The sequence below is a fragment of the Mytilus californianus genome, unplaced genomic scaffold (assembly GCF_021869535.1).
Source record: "Mytilus californianus isolate M0D057914Y unplaced genomic scaffold, xbMytCali1.0.p SCAF_4, whole genome shotgun sequence".
NCBI lineage: Eukaryota > Metazoa > Mollusca > Bivalvia > Mytilida > Mytilidae > Mytilus > Mytilus californianus.
Window position 1 is genome coordinate 17,421,526 of NW_026262690.1, and position 20,265 is coordinate 17,441,790.

The window sequence follows — 20,265 nt, forward strand, 5'->3', positions numbered from 1 at the left end:
GAAAATTTCAACCCAGTTATTTTTTTTAATTATTTTTGACACAAACCAGTATTCCTATTTCGAAGCAAGTACAACTGTAGATCCGTCAACCCGCTTTTTGTTTTTCTTCTGGTAACGCCTAAACAACATTTTTCGTCAAAATAACCATGGCGAGAGCTACATAATTATGTAGAAAAAATAAAAAAAGATAAAAAGATAAAGAGAGTTGTCTCATCGACAAACTACCACGCTTCTTATTTTATATAAAAAGAAAAAGAAATTCTTTTACAAAATATAAACACAGACGTTTCTTTTATTATCGAAAATATAAAACGGATGTTTACTATAACCACTTCTTGGGAGCTATTATGTTTTCTTTATGTTATTGATTTATAAGTTATTCAAGGCATGTGTTATAAGATATAGCCCTGTGTTTACAGATAAAAGATATTTTACTTGTTTTTTTTTAACTTTTTTTATTTACCAATAGATCAGTTTCCGGAATAATTTTCGGCGTATTAGTTTATTGGTATTATAAAATTGAGAATGGAAATGGGGAATGTATCAAAGAGACAATAACCCGACTACAGAGCAGAAAACAGCCCAAGGCCACCATTGGGTCTTCAACATTGCGAGAAAAGCCCGCACCCGGAGGCGGGCTTCAGCTGACCCCTTAAACAAAAATGTGTACTAGTTCAGTGAAAATTGACGTCACACTAAACTCTAAAACATACAAATGAACTAAAATTAAAAAAAAATAAAACACTAAAAAAGGTCAGAGGCTCCAGACTTGGGACAGGCGCAAAAATGCGGCGGGGTTAAACATGTTTTGTGAGATCTCAACCATAGAATATTTCAACCATAGAATATTAGGATATTTATTTATTCAGAAACAAACCTTTCACAACCGGGGCATTTGCATGCTCTTAATTCAAATTTCTGACAAACTTATGCCTCATGGATATGTACAGGATTTGTTTGTGAAATATTTATAATTGATATTTTTATTTTGGATTTCATGGGGCACCCAGCTCCGTCACTTCGTTATTCTTGTATCACGGATTGTGACATTAGATCAGAACTTACACGGACGTCACGTTGTTGATGTACAGCTTATCAGCGATGACACAATGTGAGATCAGAGTTTATTAATATTACTTAAGATAGGAAAACAAGGATTAACATGCCTAAAGGATGTACAAAACTGACCAGAAAGACTTTTTTCATTCCACGAAAAGTCTAACTAGTGTTGTCTAACATACATATAACGTACAGAAATAAGGATTAAAAATTTTGTCGAAAACAAATATGACCGTTAAGTTTATAATACCTTTTCATATAATTTGCAAAATATTAGTAAAACTCTTGCTATTAAAATAAGGAGATGTGGTATGATTGCCAATGAGACAACTATCCACCAAATTTCAAAAGAAGTGGATGTAAGCAATAACTTTACGGTCTTCAACAATGAGAAAAACCCATACTGTACAATCGACTATAAAATAACCCCATACTGTACAATCGGCTATGAAAAACCCATACTGTACAATCGGCTATAAAAGTATAGATAATACTTGAAAACAATAATTATATAAAAGGCCCCGACATGCAAAATATGAAACAATTAAATTGAGAAACTAACGGCCTAACTTATAATAAAACAATTTACGAAAAACAAATATGACAGACATAAACCAATAACAACCACTGAACTACAGGCTCCTAGCTTGGGACAGGCACATAAAGAATGTGGCGGGGTTAATCTTGTTTGTGAGCGCTCAACCCTACCCTCACTAATCTCTAATGGAGCATTTCCTAATGAAGTGGGATGACTTTGCCTTCTTTGGTCGATTTAGTAATATACCGAAAAAAATACAAATCATTATATCTGTCATTTGTGGTGCAAAAACATATTTACCATCATGTTTCACAATTAAAACCAGAATACCGTCAAAGTCCTTCTCAGAAATGGTTTCTCAATACAAACCAAAATACCGTCAAAGTCACTTCTCAGAAATGGTATCTCAATACAAACCAGAATACCGTCAAAGTCCTTCTTAGAAATGGTTTCTCAATTCAAACCAGAATACCGTCAAAGTCCTTCTCAGAAATGGTTTCTCAATACAAACCAGAATACCGTCAAAGTCCTTCTCAGAAATGGTTTCTCAATACAAACCAGAATACCGTCAAAGTCCTTCTCAGAAATGGTTTCTCAATACAAACCAGAATACCGTCAAAGTCCTCAGAAATGGTTTCTCAATACAAACCAGAATACCGTCAAAGTCCTTCTCAGAAATGGTTTCTCAATACAAACCAGAATACCGTCAAAGTCACTTCTCAGAAATGGTATCTCAATACAAACCAGAATACCGTCAAAGTCACTTCTCAGAAATGGTATCTCAATACAAACCAGAATACCGTCAAAGTCACTTCTCAGAAATGGTTTCTCAATACAAACCAGAATACCGTCAAAGTCACTTCTCAGAAATGGTATCTCAATACAAACCAGAATACCGTCAAAGTCACTTCTCAGAAATGGTTTCTCAATACAAACCAGAATACCGTCAAAGTCCTTCTCAGAAATGGTTTCTCAATACAAACCAGAATACCGTCAAAGTAACTTCTCGGAAATGGTATCTCAATACAAACCAGAATACCGTCAAAGTCACTTCTCAGAAATGGTATCTCAATACAAACCAGAATACCGTCAAAGTCACTTCTCAGAAATGGTTTCTCAATACAAACCAGAATACCGTCAAAGTCACTTCTCAGAAATGGTATCTCAATACAAACCAGAATACCGTCAAAGTCACTTCTCAGAAATGGTTTCTCAATACAAACCAGAATACCGTCAAAGTCCTTCTCAGAAATGGTTTCTCAATACAAACCAGAATACCGTCAAAGTCCTTCTCAGAAATAGTTTCTCAATACAAACCAGAATACCGTCAAAGTCACTTCTCAGAAATGGTATCTCAATACAAACCAGAATACCGTCAAAGTCCTTCTCAGAAATGGTTTCTCAATACAAACCAGAATACCGTCAAAGTCACTTCTCAGAAATGGTTTCTCAATACAAACCAGAATACCGTCAAAGTCCTTCTCAGAAATGGTTTCTCAATACAAACCAGAATACCGTCAAAGTCACTTCTCAGAAATGGTTTCTCAATACAAACCAGAATACCGTCAAAGTCACTTCTCAGAAATGGTATCTCAATTCACAATTTATTCAGGGTCTCTATATCGTTTTCATTTCTAAGATCCTAGGATGGGAAGATTGGTCATATATATATTACATCCTTTCTAAACTGATTTTAGATTAAAGAATGATTTTGTTTTATATGAACTCGTGTGGTTAATCCAGAAAAGCACGCCTGATTGAACAAATTTATAAATAAATTATATATTTCCATTTTCTAGTGCTGGGTCGATACCGCTGCTGAAATACTGCTAGTCTTCGAAGGTATTGCTATCTCAGTAGTCAGTGCTTTGGTACTGACCTGATTTGTAACATACATATTTTAAAATTGCCATAAGTACCTATTTAAATTAAAAATATATATAAGAAACTAAGTGTCTGATTTCCTCAGGCAAACATTTACTTAAGGTAGATACAGGGTCTAAATTATCATAATCGAACTTATTTTTTAATATTTTGCCAAAATATAATTCAAATCATGCTTTTTTTCAAAAATAAAATAAAAATGAGCCACGGAGCTTTTAATAAGCTACAGGTTTTGCAAAATTGTCAGATTTTGTATAGATAATACTTGAAAACAATAATTGTATGTGATAGATAGACAACTAAACGACAGAATTTTAAGATAAAATATAAGGAGATATATGTAGATAATGTGCTTTCAGAAAACAAAAAAAAGGAAACTTGGGGTCACGGGACTCGATTTCCAGCTACGAATCAAAACATTTCTTTATAAAAGTTAGGTTATCTGAGTTATTTTCCCTGATATGGCAAAGTTGTAATCATACAAAACACGTTCAGTATTTTTAAAAACAGTCGTATAATAAGATAAGCACGTAATCTTCTTTATTGTTATGAAAAGTCTCAGAAATGAATTACATCCCTCCCTCAAAATGTTTATATTTTATTACAGATGTAAACCGATTGCGTTCAGCTATTTTACAGTCCAAGTTGACGGAAGTTTAAGACACCCGATTTACCTTAAGGTGGATTTTGCTTATATTTTTTCTGGTCAAATAGTTCCTGAAATTTTTAAATGTTTACGAATGCATCATTGCTTTCAAATTGTTTTTTTTTTTAAATATCTGATGCAGGCTAATCCAGAGAAGTGCAGGTTAATCCAGAAAGTCGCCCTGGAAGTACCATATTATAAAGTGCTATTTTCATAAAAAAAAAAATTAAATTGATATTCATAATGAGGGATTACACTTCTGTGTTTTGCGTTTAATAGGTATCGAGGCTTTAAGTTGTTTCGAGGAATTAAAATGAATGTTTTAAATATTTTACAATATTTAAAATGAATTCATAATTTGTTCTTTACAAAATTGTTTTACTTTACGAGGTTTTTCTTTTGCCTTAATATATGTAACAGCAGCTACAGTGGCTTCCTACAGAAGAAACCAAATAAGACATCATAATAGAATTCACTACAAAGTGAACACTTCAAATAATCCAGATCGCTGGAAAAATGTAGAGATATTCTAAATGAAGTTATCAATTTAGCGAGAAAGGCAAATAATTGTTATAGGGGCAAACTGACATCATAACTTATTGATAAAAATATTCCTCCTGGTAAATGATGGCGCATTACAAAGTCAGTGCAGATACGGATCCAGGATTTTGAAAAAGGGGTCCCAAAACTAGGCAATGTTAGGAGTGGAACATGTAAAAAGTCCATAATGCATGAACCATATATGTAGCTCCATAAGGGGGGCATAAGCCCCATGTCCCCCTTAAATCCCGTAAAAAAAGTGTCAAATTTTACTAAAAACAGAGATTCATTCACTTTTTTAGAACATGATGGGCAAGTGTTTATTCATTCTTTGGACAATTCAGAGATTTTGAACAATAATTTTCCCAATATAGCTAATATCGATACGGAACCAGACACTGCTAATTATAACGAGCCTCCTCCGTGTCATTTAAACAAATTTGTCATTAATGAGAAAGACGTTTTAGGCCATTCAAAAATTCGAACATAAATAAAACCAGCTAGACTTTATGGTGTCAGTTCTAGAACTTTACAAGAGGTTGCTAGTTCTATTTCTAAACCATTTACCAAATCATTTACCAAACTATTTAATTTTTTTAGTTAAACAGGTTCCGTTGTTATAGTAAATTGAACATGTTAATCCTAGCTATTTTCAAAGGTTGCTAGTTCAGTTTGTAAGATTATTGAAAGATTCTTTTTAAACACTTGGATTTTATTTGAAGAGTAATGCCTTTTGTCAAAGTTTCAATCTAGATTCCAGCCATGTGACTCTACTGTTAATCAGTTGATATATATAGATATATAACATAACATATCGGTAATATGTATAATGGAAGGGATGTAAAGTTTGTATTTTGTTATGTATCTAAAGCTTTTGATAAAGTTTTGGTTATGTATTTAAAGCTTTTGATAAAGTTTTTGCTTTGTATTTAAAGCTTTTGATAAAGTTTGACACAAATAGATATAAGAAGATGTGGTAAGAGTGCCAATGAGACAACTCTCCATCCAAGTCAAAATTTATAAAAGTAAACCATTATAGGTCAAAGTACGGTCTTCAACACGGAGCCTTGGCTCACACCGAACAGCAAGCTATAAAGGGCTCCAAAAATTACTAGTGTAAAACCATTCAAACGGGAAAAACCAACGGTCTAATCTTTATAAAAAACGAGAAACGAGAAACACTTATGAACCACATCAACAAACGACAACTACTGAACATCAGATTCCTGATTTAGGACAGGTGCAAACAATTGCAGAGGGTTTAAACGTTTTAATGGTACCAAACCTTCACCCTTATCTGAAACAATAGTGTAACATCACAACATAGAAAGACACACTATAAAGTATCAATTAAAATGGCTTAACTCAATCAAAAGACATATCAACACCAGTGAACATACACTGAACAAATAAATTTGATCCATGATACAATGCAAATACAAAATAAATAAACTAAGGGAAAAATAATTAAAGTAACATGTTATACCGCTGTGAAATGTTAAACAATTTAAGAAAAACAATATGCTTGAATAAAAATATCAGCCTTTTGCAATTACTTTAAACACAGGTAAATGAAAATAATTTTGTTGTTAGGTATACGTGTACAGTTCAAATGGAGAAAGGAAATATTTTTACAAAAAATAATTTTGATGTTCATAGTACGAAGAAGTGAAAATTTATAGTAATACCAAACACTTATCAAAGCTGGAATATAGACCAGATGTAACCCCGAATAACATTGAATAACAAAAAAGCATTACAATAAGTATCAACAGGTCAAATAAACAAGAAAGTACGATTTGAGAGTACTCGCAGTTACTGACAGCTAGTTAAAAGCCAAAAACAATTAATAATAAAAAAACATGCATCAGAGACTAAAATCAACCACCAAAACACATGACTTTTATTCAAACATACACCGTCTGGCTTAAATTATCAGCTATTATCTTGGATAGAAAGTTATCTTTCAGATTGTCAACAAAGAGTGGTTTCAGAAGATTTTCCATCAACGCTTAAAAGTATACATGCAAGTGTTCCCCAGTGATCAGTATTGGGACCCTTTCTGTTTCTTATATAAAAAAAGATATAGTAAATGCCATTGAAGACTTTTTGCAGATGACACTAAACTCACTTCTTTATGTGTTATAATAGACGATGGTCATGAGGTTGCAGTTGCTTCTTTGACCGACAACTTAGATGTTATCTCAAACTGGGCTAAATCATGGGCTGTTCAATTTAACTCCAAGAAAACTAAAACTATTGTTTTTACTAGAAGGGAAAAGAAGCACCCACCTGCATTTTTTTTTATCTAATAGTGAAGAGGTTGAGGAAATCAATAAGCACTGTAATCTTGGGATAAGCACTGTACTCTTGGGATATCATTTTAGATATCGGCTTTATGGAACAAACATATTGATGATATTTATAAAAAGGCATGTTCTCGTTTATCTGTTTATGTTCTAGTTACCAAATGTCAAACAGTTGGTTATGTGAAGATACACGATATGAAGAACTAAACTGCACAATTGTATATCACACATAACCAATCGTTTGCCATTTGGTAAATAACATGTGTCACTACAATTATCACGTGTGATTTACTAGTTGCTTTGTCTACAGTAATATTTAGTTTGCGGTAGGATATTGCCTGCAGCAGTCGCTTGCATTGATTGGACCAGACACTGTATACATGTATTAAAGGGGCGTTGATTATGCATCCGCACTGGGAAACTAGTAACGACTATTTAAAAATTGGAAAATAACAAACCGTGTAACCTCTTATTCATGAAATGCTAACTGTAGCAAAGGCTATAAAGGTAAATTTTATTATTGCTTTGTTCTCAGCCTTATCTATTTTGAATATAAAAATAAGAAGGTGTGTTTTAATTTCCAATGAGACAAATCTTCACCAGAGACCAACTTACATAGAAATTAACAACTATAGGTCACCGTACGGTCTTCAACAATAAGCAAAACCCACACCGCACAGTCAGCTATAAAAGGCCCCGAAATGACAAATATAAAACAATTCAAACGATTTATGTAAAAAACAATGAACGAAATACAAATATGAAAGACAGCAACAAACGACAAGCACTGAATTACTGTCTCCTGACTTTGGACAGGCACATACAGAATGTGGCTGGGTTCAACATGTTAGCCGGCGCCCAACCCTTTCCTAACCTTGGACAGTGGTGTAACAGTACAACATATGAACAAACTATAAAAATCAGTTGAAAAGGGCTTAACTCATCAGATCGATACAAAGCAGAAAAAACAAGTAACAAAAACACGGACCGGATGTGGCAGGGTATACACATTTTTAATACATCCCTACAACAAAAAAGACAATAAGTACAGATCTGAAAGTACTCGCAGTTACTGACAGCTAGTTCAAAGGTAATAACAACTAATAAAAAAATCATGTATTTAAGACTAAAGTATCATTTTTTCGCTTAAAAAGTCGTAAAAATTGAAATTTCATAATGTATGTTTGTACTGTAAGTACATCTTTAGTAAGCACTCATTTTCGTCAGATCTACATTGTAAGTGTGTTCGTCGAGGTCCGCGTTCATTTAAATATAACCAAGGATGTTAATTTGTGTAGTACTATAAAAAATCCTTGGCATAACGATACAATACACATGTATGCACGGAATTTATACCATACCCACGTTAGTATTTTATACAGAAAATACTGATTATTAGATTTACAAAGTTTCGAAGACGATATCATACTTAGGATTCATTCAGTTTTTATGCAATTTGAATAGTCTTAATTTTACTTTTTCAGGGGGACTCCATCAGAGACATTTGAGGACGAAGAGTATTAAACATGATATCCAAGATCATAGTTTATTTAGGAATTTTATTGAATCCTTGAATATTTAATACACATCCAACTGAAGTTAATACGTCGTCATCTTGAATAATGCAAACTATTTGTTCTGAAGCGATTAAACAAGACCATTTTAGGAAACAATTAGGCAAGTGCAAGACAGCTGTACCAAGCTGATGTCCTAGAGTAAGTTATTTAAGAAAATAGGACCAGTCAGATATCAGTTACTGTAGAAAATTTAAGGGAATATAAACACACGTCAACAGAATATCATTCTTGAGTCAGAAATTGTTAATTGTGATGGATGAACAAACAAAGTTGAAAATAACAATGCATTTACATGTAATAGTGATTGATTATATGGGTTTTAATTTCAAATTCAAGGTGAATATTGACAGTGTACGTGTGAAATATTAATTTGCGTACATCAAACGTATGTATTTCAGATGCAGTATGGCCTGTAAAAAAGGTATAGAACCAGTAACTCGGGCCCGATCAGAAAGACCGTACAAGAAAGTAGTACATATTTCAAACACATAGTTCCTACGCATAGCTGTAAGTTTGTCAATAAGTAAAATATTTGGGTAATTTTGGTATAAAAAAAAAGCTTAAGGACTTGGGATCACCGTAGAACCCTTGTGGAAAGTTTTATTTATGAAATGATGATACTAGTAGGAGGGCACATTTGCCCTGTTGTTCAGATCAAAAGTCCCTGTGTTTGTACTAAAAAACTTCCGGGAACCAGTGCGCTCTAATATGCAATTAAAGGCATGTTGACTTTTTCAGCACAATTCAGGATAAGTTATAGTTTTGACATGAAATGACTGCCACTTTATTTGAACTTAAGACAGAGTAGCCATTAATGCTTGAAATTGCAGAATTTAACATAGAAAGCAATGGGGCTATGAATTAGTGGTTAGATTCCATAAATACATATAAAAATACAATCATTTATGTTGTTGTAATTTTTATAAACTCCCTTCCCCTTTTTGTAAACTGTGATAATAAATATGTTACAGGCATTTTCTTATTTAAGGCATTTTCTAAAATGCCTGTAAGATTTAGGCAATTTATATATTGACTAATTTTTTCAGGCATTTTACATAATGCCTAGAAAAATTTAAAGGCATTTAACAAAATGCCTGAATTATTTTATAAAATGAAATATTCTCTAAAACTGAGCCATTGAAAGTATAGAACAACACAACAGTTTTATCTATGATAATAACTGAATGTTAACGCTTGCATTTAAAGAAATTTAAATATCAAAAATAAATTCAATTGAATTATTTAAATTCCCACAAGTGCTGAACTCGACAATTATTTGTTATTTCATAAACTATTTGGATGGCAGTTGCACATTTGTCCCGATATTTTTGCAAATATATCGTTTGGCGATATATCTGGTCTAAGCACTACAACTGCATTTGGTGAAACCCGGACCATGTCTTTTTCAGCTCTGTCAATATCTAAACGTTTGAAAAACATGGGGTTTCAAACATGAATATCTTCTTTTCATGTGTTATATGAGCATTCACCAGACCGAATCAGATTCGTCGCATAGTTGGTGATACATATATAGCAGGAGACGCTTATAGCCTTTGGACAAACATTGATTTGTCTCTTTTTGGTTCATTGTTTTATTCCAGCATCAGTACACTACTGTCGCCTGAATTCGTCAGATTGTAAAGACCTAAGAATGTCCTTGAGGCAGTGACGACGAAGATACTCATATCTTTACTTAACAACCAAACAAGCCTTGTATGGTGAAACCAATGCTTTAGAGGGGAATTCGTTTTGCTGCAACATCTGTCCCTATCCAACATACTTTCTTTTCAAGCAGCAGTCAAAATTCTTTATCCGATCAATCCATTGCAGAAATGTGTCATATTGTGTATACTCCTTTTCTACAAATTACCTGAAACTGAATATGCAATCAGGTAAAAAAAAATGCCACAAAACGTCGAAATAATCGTAACGTCATCGCGTTGTGAGCCGTAAAACGTCGATTTTTTTTTACGGTTTTCACTACCATCTAGATACAGAAAGAATTAACAGATAGTTTAATACACCAGAAACGGAGTCGGTGACCACACGATTATTTTATATCATTAAAACGGAAATCAAGGTATCAACAACATATAGTTTATTTTTTTAATTGTGTTTAAACATTCCGGTCATTTTACAAAATTTTTTCAGTCATTTTATAAAATTGCTCTAAAATTCAGTCAATTTACAAAATGCCTAAAATAAGAAAATGCCTGTAAAATATATAAATGATTATCGAGAGATTATGATTTTGATTAGTTAGCCAACCAACACCAGCACTAAAAACTGTAGTGGTTATCTGTTGTATGTTTGGCTAACCAATCAGAAGTACTTTAATATTCCCATAGAATATGTGTAGATACCCTCACAGTTTTACAAATAAAGACGAATGAACTAGTAAATCTACAAATGAAACATTTATTAAACAGGTATTCTCTTTGCTTTTTATACCAATATTAGAGTATGGTGGTGTTGTTTGTGGCAACTGCTCTCAACATGAGTCAGAGCTTCTTGCAAAGATTCAAATAGAAGCTGATAGAATTATTACTTGACTACGGAACAATGCCTCAAGACATAAACTTCACATTGAATAAAGATTAGAAATTCTTGCGAATAGACAAAATAAACATGAGCTTATACTGTTTTATAAAATATTAAATGGGATGACACCTGAATACTTATATGCGTTAGTCGAGCCATCTTTTCCTAGACAGAACAAATCAACTTTTCACCCTACTTGCTAGAACTGGCTCTTACTTTAATAGTTTCATTCCTTTCACGACTAGGCTTGGAATAATCTCCAATTTTATGTATATTTAAAAATAGACTAGACAATTTTATAGTACCGATAAAATATTTAAACCTTTCAATAATGGGATAAGGAAATATAATATCACTTAGAAATAATGCTAGCAACCTACAATCTCATCTGTTTAATCAATTTTTATAGAGAACTGTAGGAAACTGTGATCACCCTGTTGAGGATAACCAGCATTTCTTTTTATGTGCTCTAATGATGTCAGACAGATCTTACACTATTCGTTTCTCTGAATGGTTGACAATTATGCTGACATCACTCACAAACATGCTTAACCCCGCTGTACGTGCCTGTCCCAAGTCAGGAGCCTGTAGTTCAGGGGTTGTCGTTGGTTCATGTCTGTCATATTTGTTTTTTCATAAATTGTTTTGTTATAAATTAGGCAGTTATTTTTCTTAATTGAATTGTTTCATATTTTTCATGTCGGGGCCTTTTATTGTTGACTATACGGTATGGGGTTTTCTCATTGTTGAAGACCGTACGGTTGCCTATAATTGCTTACATCCACTTCATTTACTTTGTAGGATAGTTGTCTCATTGGCAATCATCTTATTTTTATATCAATATTGATTTATTACCTTTTGGAAACAGATTCTTTTCGCTTGATATAGATATTGCTATTACTAAATCTGCTCAGAAATATATCTTTATTTTAAATATCTATTTACAGTGTTTGTTCGGGTTTTTCTGGGTTTTTTCCTTTCGTTTCTTCTCAAACATTACTTCATTTGTTCCACTAAGTATGCTAAGTGACTCTTCCAAATATTATTGTTAATATATATTTACTTATAAATTGTGTTGATAAATATGCCACATGCATTTTCTAAATTTAGTCATTTTGTAAAATGACTGTAATTTCAGGCAATTTACAAAATGCCTACCCTTAACAGGCATTGAATAAAATGACTAAACATACCTAGTCGTTATCATTTTGCTTGCACTTGATCTATTGGAGGTTTACCGATTGATATTTTCGTCTTTGGAAAAAGTTGATTAATTAGTTGAAATCGGAATTTCATTTAGCTTTCAGTAACTGCGAGTATTCTGATGGGTGCTATGCTTCTTTTGTCATTTTATTTTTGTGTTTACTAATAATCTAATGAGCAAAGCCCTTTTCAACTGTTTTTATATTGCATTCTTTGTTGTGCTGTTACACGGTTGTAATAGAATAGTGGAGGGGCTTAGCGCTCACAATCATATTAAAGTGTTTAAACCCACAACATTTCTTGTATGCATATCCCAAGCAAAGGAGACTCGAGTCAAGTGGTTTTTGTTTGACTTCTGTATTTCTTTTAATGCTATGAGCTCTAAGTGGGTCGTTACATTTCCCTTTTAAATGATTTTACATTTTGTCATATCGAGGCTTTTATATCACAATTCATGGTATGGGTTTTGATCATTGCTGAAAAGTAATATTTTACATCGTTTTTTTTTATTAAACTTCTTAATTCTATATATTGTAAATTGAATGCATTGATGTGGATCCAATAATTGTATAAATTTAAATAAGCGATTTGATTAACCAATTTTATGTACAATGTAGCACTTTTTGGCAACTGTTTATGCTTAGAATCAATGTTAACTTTGATAAATACATTCACATTGTAATTGAGTTGTTGAGAAGTAAAAAGTCAACTAAACATTGTTAGGTTGTTTTTCAGTGTAAATCTAAGACATATATTATATATTCCATTTCCTTGTTAACCGATGAAAACAAATCAATTATGAATTGCTGCTGTGGAACAAAATTTTCTTGTGAAATACTACCCACTAAACTCTGTTAAGTATTTCCGTTTGACTATCTAATAGTACATTTTTAATCTGATACCAATAATTGATGTCTCAATTAATTTCAATACCTAAAAGCTTTCATGTAGACGAATTCTATTCAATCACAATTTCTGGTAATTGACAAATATTGTAAAAGCAAATTTACGCTGAAATGACTGTTTGTCCGTATTTCACCTTATCATCCGTCAGGAAGTATTGACATATTTATTTGATGATTGTGTCACACGCAAACACTCAAAATTGTGGTGAGGACCTAATGTTTACTTCCTGTCTGCAGTTTCTTTTTACCTCAAGTGTGGAGTTTGGTTATTTGGGTCATTGGTTTGAAGTATCTTTGAAGTATACCTCGCAACTCATTTTATCGGCAATTTTGTACATGTTCCTTTATTCATACTGCCTTATATTCTTTTTTTTTTTCTTTTTTTTTTTATCGCGGACAGCATGTGATACTCGAACACAAAAGCAATGTCGTCTGGTATAATGCTGTAACGTCACGTTTTTCATGTTCATCCGCGTTAATATATATCAGTGAAATTAACGTGACGCCATTCATTGCAACTATCGCAACGTACGCGAGAAAGAGTTGTTTTATCTTCTTCGTGTTATTTCATATTCTACCCCAAGAAACTTAATTATTACAATTTATAATAAGACAAATTGGCGATACAAAAAAAACTGGTATTTTTGTTATACTGATTTCATCAACACGAATATTAGCTCGCACTATCCGGATCGCTTGATATTCTTCCTGATAAAGTTAGTAAAAATAACAAAAATGTCATTATAATGATTTATCAACCCCAGAGATATGATATTCACCGAGGTCAACGGCCGAGGGTGAATGTCTTATCTATTAAGTTTATAAATAATTGTATTAACTGATATCAAAAGTCAACAATTGTTTTATTATATCACTTTTTTATCCATCTCCAATTTCTAGTATTTGTTCAAGAAATTTACCTACTTCTTATACTATTAAATATATTATCTGCTTTGGCAGTTGCTCAACTTGTTGAAATATTCAATAAGATTTATTAAAAAAACAATAACATTGAAAAAAAATTCAAAAAATGAGAATGTGCATGACGTTGACGTAATAAGCCTACGTTATTGACGTTGCCTAGGTAAAAACTATTTATAGGTACACGTTGACTGCTTCAAATCTATATTAGCCTCTCGTGATTTTCCTCGCGGTAAATATTACGTTTTATCAAAGAAGATTCCCTACGTTTTTAGCCGATGAGAAAACAGAATTTTTATAGTCATATAATAAAATTCTATATTTTATTCACATTCTTAAGTCATGGCGTATCGTTGTTAATTTTTAGGTGGTTATCCCAAACACATCTCCCTTCAGTACCATACCTATTCGTTTTGTTCATTATAAAATTAATTGATGTTAATGGATTATTTTTCAGACAAAACAACATTGTTTCGTCGCAGCATCACTTATTTGATCTAACTTAAAACAACGCTTTTGAGAAAAAGGGTGACAGTTTTGGAAGAAAATACATATACATCAATATGAACATGTGCATGTATTAGTTTTGAGCATAATAAACAAAAACGGTACTAACAACAGCGAAACTATTTATGGTCACTTTATTTGAAGGGGATACAATTTCAAGTATAAAACAGTAACATGATTCATTAAATGAAAATTTACATATTAACGCAGTACCGAGCGGATGGTATCATCGAGAACTGATAGTCCATTCAGTTTACGTCCGCATGATTTATGGGAAAAATGGTACCTTTCCACAATGAGCATTTCGAGACTGACGAACCATATTTTTGACACCAACTAATAAAAGAAGAATATCAGATAGGTCGTGAAAATGGACAATAGTAATCTTTCTTTTTTTTAACAAAGGAAAACAACATTTAATAAACTTTTCAAAGCTTTCAAATATAAAACTGTCAATGTTAAGAAAGGTAAAATTATCTTCGTTGTCGTAAAACTTTGCTCACGGTTGTAATCCCAAATGTTAGTCCGGTTCAACTGTAGTCATAGTATCATATTTACAGTGGGATCAAATTTTTTTTTTATGTTACAAAAAAAAAATCACCATGGAAATGATATCTTTTACTTCATTTTGTACTTGAAATTTGTATATTTGGCCTTTGTTAGTCTTGTATGTTTTCTAATTTTGGTTCATTTATATGTTTTGGAGTTTAGTGTGACGTCCATTTTTGCTGAACTAGTATACGTTATTGCTAAAGGGCCAGCTGAAGCCCGCCTTCGGGTGCGGGATTTTCTCGCTGTGTAGAAGACCCATTGGTGGCTTTGAGCTGTTTTCTGCTGTTTGGTCGGGTTTTTGTCTCTTTGACACATTTCCTGTTTCCATTCTCAATTTTAAACAGTGCAACGTGTAGTTTCATTTTGCATTCCTCCTGTATTTCTGTCTTTTTTTCCCCAGTTTATTTAAAGACTTTTTAATTTTTAAATTGGGCGCTCCATTTTGGTTCTTTCAAACTGACTATGACCAGGAAAACATTGAACAGTAGATGAGATGTTTTAAAAGAAATTTGATGTAGAAATCAAATTAAAGAATGGAGACAACGAAGCAGTTAGGAAGAATACCAGACAGAGAAAATCCTATCTATTTTTATATCCATTGACAGCCATAACCTCAGTATCTAAAATACAGAGTCTATGATAGCAATAAAATTCCATTAGCATCAATTTACTTCCATTTAATTACTTTACTACCTTTAATGTATGTCCCCCTGTAGGTTACATCACCATATGATTTATCAAAACAATGTTGGCTAATGTTCATTATTATTGACAAAACTTGGTGAAAATTACTTTGGTCAATGGCGTTAATTGAACAAATCATAGTGTATCATATAAATAATCTGATCGGGTTACGGGCTATACAATCCATATAATTTGCAGATCTAACTTATCGGGCTGAAAGACGAAGTATATATTTATATTGTTAATCTTCTATGCTGAGACATGCTCTTGTGTCAACGATGAAGGGCACGTTATAGTTCCGTACCAGTTGATCTTTTGGCTTTTTGGCATCTGTACTTGACTAGTTCTTAAACCCTTTTTTTTCTAATAATCCACCTTTTATATACAAAATTGATCATTGACAAATAAAAAAAACTGAATAAAATTTAAGTTCAGCATATCATTGTTTGAAGAAGGTCTTTAGAATTTTTGCCAACTTCTTATTTATATTACTAACAACGTAGAAAAAGATGGAAGAATAACTTTCTCTACTTTGTAATCTAATTTCAAACAAACGAAGCAAATATTCATTAAATACATTTGTAAGATACATTCAGCTTGCAGTACATTGTAGCTAGCTTCAGTTATTGGTAATGAAACATATAAAGTTAATTAACTCTCGTTGTTTTAAATACAAATGATACATTCAATCAGGTCACTACACTTTGCTGTTTAATTTCATTGTAAATCCAATCGTAATTGTCAACAAAACCAACATGAAAAAGTCCTTTTTATAGAGAATAAAACTGAAATAAACCTTTTTACAGTTAAATTTATAACCATCGTTGGTAATTGACTTATTAAACATTACAATCAAACAAACATTAAAATCTCATAATAAACTGTGAAACATTTACAAAACGGTCGCCACCGTGTCTTTTATTCTTATCTTTCACCATCACATAATAACACCCAACATTAAATTTGAACAGTTTGTTTCTAAAACAAAAGAGTCTTTTGGATTTTCTATTTTTAACACAGTTTATTTTCTTCGTCTAAATTCTATTTTTTATTATAAGTTTATTATTGTTTTGGTCAATGAAGACATCAGTAGTTATCGGTAATCAAGGTAGTAAATATGGGTACCATACAACAGTAACTTACTGGGCTCAACACACGGTTTAAATGTTTTTTTTCTCGTATAACGCTTTTAAATTTAAGTTTTTGCAACAGTGACTGCAATCGATGACGTGACGTCATATAGATTAAAGGTGTGATAAAGCCTTTGCAACCGTGCTGATATCGATATCATCACGGGTGGCTGATACAGCACGCTTGCCAATGATTGTATTACACATACAATTTATCTGTATTTACTACTAAGTATATAATAAATATAGTTACGTCAGATTCTTAGTTAACAAAATTGACCATTCTGTTCTCGGTAAATTTGCATTTATTGACAACTGATATCGACTTTTATCACTTTTAATTAAAACATTAATTATTGATTTCAACTTTCAATGTTCGAACGTAAAGACAAGTCTTTTTGTATGGAACGTATTAAGTGAAGAGTAAAAATGAAAGGTTGATATTGTTTTCGAACAAAAATATTGACTGTCTAACAGCTATTTTTTTCTCTAATCCATGACTTTATATTAATTCAATATCTACGCAATGTAAAATCCTCTTTTTTATATTATTGCCAAGTGAATTTGAGAGAAATAAAAAAATGATAGAAAGTGTTTACCCGAACCAGAACTATTTGACAAACTAATAAACCCAACAAATATGAATTAAAATATGAATGTAATTTATTATTCCTTATTAGTATTATTTTAGTAGGTTTCTCTACATGAATTGGATTTTAAATAAAAAAGCATATTCACCTGGAGAAAAGTGTTATTCACCGCGCTAAACGTCACGCGCTTTTACATGTAACGTTATGGTAAACTGTTTGATGTACAATTGGTTTGGGTAAATATTTGTCATTAAATACATTGTTTTCTCTCGGAATATGGAATAAAACAATTACTGTCTTTTGTTTCGGTAAATATGTGGTTTAATTGACTTTTGAAAAACTGATATTCACTTCGGCCGTCGGCCTCAGTGAATATCAGTTTTTCAAAGTCAATAAAACCGCATATTTACCTCATCAAAAGACAGTAATTGTATAATCCGTAATAAATATTACATTTATACAAGAATCACGTCATTACAATGGAGGGGTTGATTCATCTTAACATTAACACGGGCTATCATAGAAATGTGATCATTTGGACTTTCCACACCCGGAAGAGAGGGGCGTTCGTGTGACTGTGCAGAGTAAACACACAATAACAAGTCTACTTTAAATAGAAACCAAAAGCCAATGACCCGTTTTGGGAGAGTTTGCCGCTTTTTGCACATTGGAGAAGCATTGCATCCCTAGGGATCTGTAGATTGACTATTGCAATACTGCAAAGTTTTGTTTCTATCCATCATACCCTCAGTGTTAAGTGGCAGTCCAAATTTCCCGCCCGTCATTATTTCAAACAGTTCAATCAATCATATTATTAAAACAAGCATGCATTACATAGCTAGCGCTACAAGACTCAGTTCCAAAACGAATAAAAATGTCCTGTAGGTTGACAACAAAGGTGAAAAGTCGTTGTGCCAATTTTACATTTTATTTTTACCATACAACAAAAATATATATTTTAAGCAGTTGCTATATGTACAGTTTGACGTGTCATCTTTATTTGATTCGAATACATTTCATGTAAAACTGTTGTCCTTTATAATTCTGCTTATAAGAAGAGATAGTTAATTACTTTAATTTGACCGTTTCAATGCTTTGCACCTCGATCATTGCTTTCGATCAATGCTTCGATCGATTTTTTTAAAACACAACGGAAAAATATAAAACATATTATTTAATTGCTCTTCGCAACAGCTGTGGAAACAATATATTTGCGCAACGTTTGATAAATTACAATTATGTACAACTTTTATTGAAATGATTTAACTATGTTGCAGCAGATACCACACTGTGAAACATAAAAAAAAGTTTGTAATAACACTAGATTTTCATTGAAAGTCATTAGTAAGAAAAATTGTAGATTTTTTAGGGAACCTTGATTATCAATAACATTTACATACTTTTGAAATGTGTTTCGGTTAATTTTGTTGGTCTACGTAGTTCCACAGAAGATTGTCAAAAAACGAACGAATTAAAAGGTGGTAATAATTCAAACGGCCTATTTTCGTCGTATGAGGTAAAATCAAAATCAAGCAAAACGCAATACAAATAACCTTACAACATAGACCTTCAAATGTTTGTTATTAACTAATTTTTCCTTACAAATGTTTGATTTTAAAAGTTTAACAAATGTAATTCAGTGGTCCTAAAAAATCAACGTAAATGTGTCAAGGATGGCGGTCGTTGAGGAAAACAAGCACTGGTTCAATTTCTTTCTTTATACCACATTTTACCTTGTTCTATTTGTTGCGTCCTCTTTTCTACATGTATAATGATTATAAAGGAAAGTTTTCAGTTATTTAAATATACTAGAATATTACTGTGCTATATAATTAAAACAATCATTATAGACTGCGAATAGAAATAAAATTAGTTAATTTGCAATGTAACCATAGTCTCTAAAATGGTAATATACTCAAATATTCGGCTTTGAGCGTTCTTGATGAAGATGAATCCAGAAAAGCGCTTTGGAAGCATGAAACTTATAAAGTGTTGTCTTAAAGTTCATTAAATCTCAGTAAACCCGAAAACATTATTACAGTCTCTTTAAGAGAGTATTTTTCATGAACCCAATGTTTCTCTGTTGAGGATCTAGTATACGATGTCTTCGACAAGTTATACCGTTTGTGCTAATACACTTAAGTTAAATGTATTATGTGAAAAATTAAAACTGGTTCCAACTTTAACACTCACAAAAAATTAATAAAAAAAAAAACCAATTGCAAAGTAATATTAGATTTTACCTTACCTCTGAGTGTAAAATATCCTCGTATGTAATTCTAATATTATACTCATCCGTATTTTAAGATGTTGAAGCTAACATTGAGAAAACGTGTTTGTTTAAATCTTTATGAATATAGAGAAATCCTGTAAAATAATGGTTGTACGCATTGTATATCCCACATTTACTTGGCTTTAATTCTATTGTGATTGGCTTGTTCAAATAATCAATATAATATTACGATTGTAGTTATTATCATGAACGGTATAGGTTGATGGTGAAATTATTTTCAATTAATTTGATTGAACTGACTGTCTGACCTGCTGTCATTATTCAATTTTGTGGCAAATAAAATAAGCTACAAAATTTATGTAAAACACAGTAGGGTCAGATTCATTAGTATATTAGATACGTATGAACTGATAGATGATATAAAATAAATTTGTGGACAACAGAAA

At 32.1% G+C, this 20,265-nt stretch overlaps 1 protein-coding gene across 1 annotated transcript in view; it reads right to left on the reverse strand.

Moving 5' to 3' along the window:
- The window catches only part of LOC127737589 (mu-type opioid receptor-like), a 53,663-nt gene extending 33,697 nt beyond the window's left edge, over nt 1-19,966 (reverse strand). The window contains exon 1 of the mRNA XM_052248420.1: nt 19,835-19,966. The gene's annotated coding sequence lies outside the window, so the exon portion shown is untranslated. The remainder of the gene's footprint in view (nt 1-19,834) is intronic.
- Nucleotides 19,967-20,265: the final 299 nt, after the last annotated feature.